Below are 718 nucleotides of genomic sequence, written 5' to 3' on the forward strand. Positions count from 1 at the left end.
CTACACATATTAGCCCTCAATAAAATAAAAAAGAAAAATAACCATGAGGGCTGAAAAATGAATTTGAGATGAGCAACCTGAGGTCTAGAAAATAAAAGTACTTTCATTGTATTCTTTAGAATCCTTCTGAGTGTGTTTCCTTTTAGTCTAGTGTTCTCCCCACATTGCCTAGCTCATCAGAGATCATGGAGAAAGGTGGACATCCTGGCAGATATCAAAGCAGATCTTTTGAAAAACAAAGAATAGCATGGATTGAACTCTCAATATTGAAAAAGATTCCAGTTGGCAATTGTCCTTAGTGGAGCTTTCTGCTCTCATCTCAAATACAACGGATCACACTTACCTGGCAGGGGAGATACCATGATCACGAAGATGGTTTTCCCAGGGCGAGGCTTATCCATTATACTCCGGATGTGCTGACCCCTGCGATCTCCCCAAATGTGGGAAACTCGACTGCATAATTTGTGGTAGTGGGGGATTGCATTCATGCTCTCCCCTGTAAAAAAAAAAAAACGCAATGGATCTGAGGTTGTGTCTGAGATTTCTTTAGACAGAACCAATGATACTTAAACATCACAATTTAAGACACCTAAAGTGAAAATATTTATGATAAATGAGATGGACTCCCTAAAAACTCTTTGGAAAGAAGCATTGTTTAAAAACAATGTTTCTATTTAAATAAAAATGTTTAAATGTTTAAATTTCTTAAACTTAGAAA

The 718-nt window shown here is 36.8% G+C and overlaps 1 non-coding gene across 1 annotated transcript; it reads left to right on the forward strand.

The window, feature by feature from the left end:
• The first annotated feature begins 335 nt into the window (after positions 1-335).
• LOC141422725 (U1 spliceosomal RNA) lies at positions 336-499 on the forward strand. Its single transcript, XR_012447472.1, has one exon. It is a non-coding gene; the product is annotated as a U1 spliceosomal RNA (small nuclear RNA).
• The last annotated feature ends 219 nt before the right edge of the window (positions 500-718 follow it).

This window comes from Castor canadensis, chromosome 4 (genome assembly GCF_047511655.1).
Source record: "Castor canadensis chromosome 4, mCasCan1.hap1v2, whole genome shotgun sequence".
Taxonomy (NCBI): domain Eukaryota; kingdom Metazoa; phylum Chordata; class Mammalia; order Rodentia; family Castoridae; genus Castor; species Castor canadensis.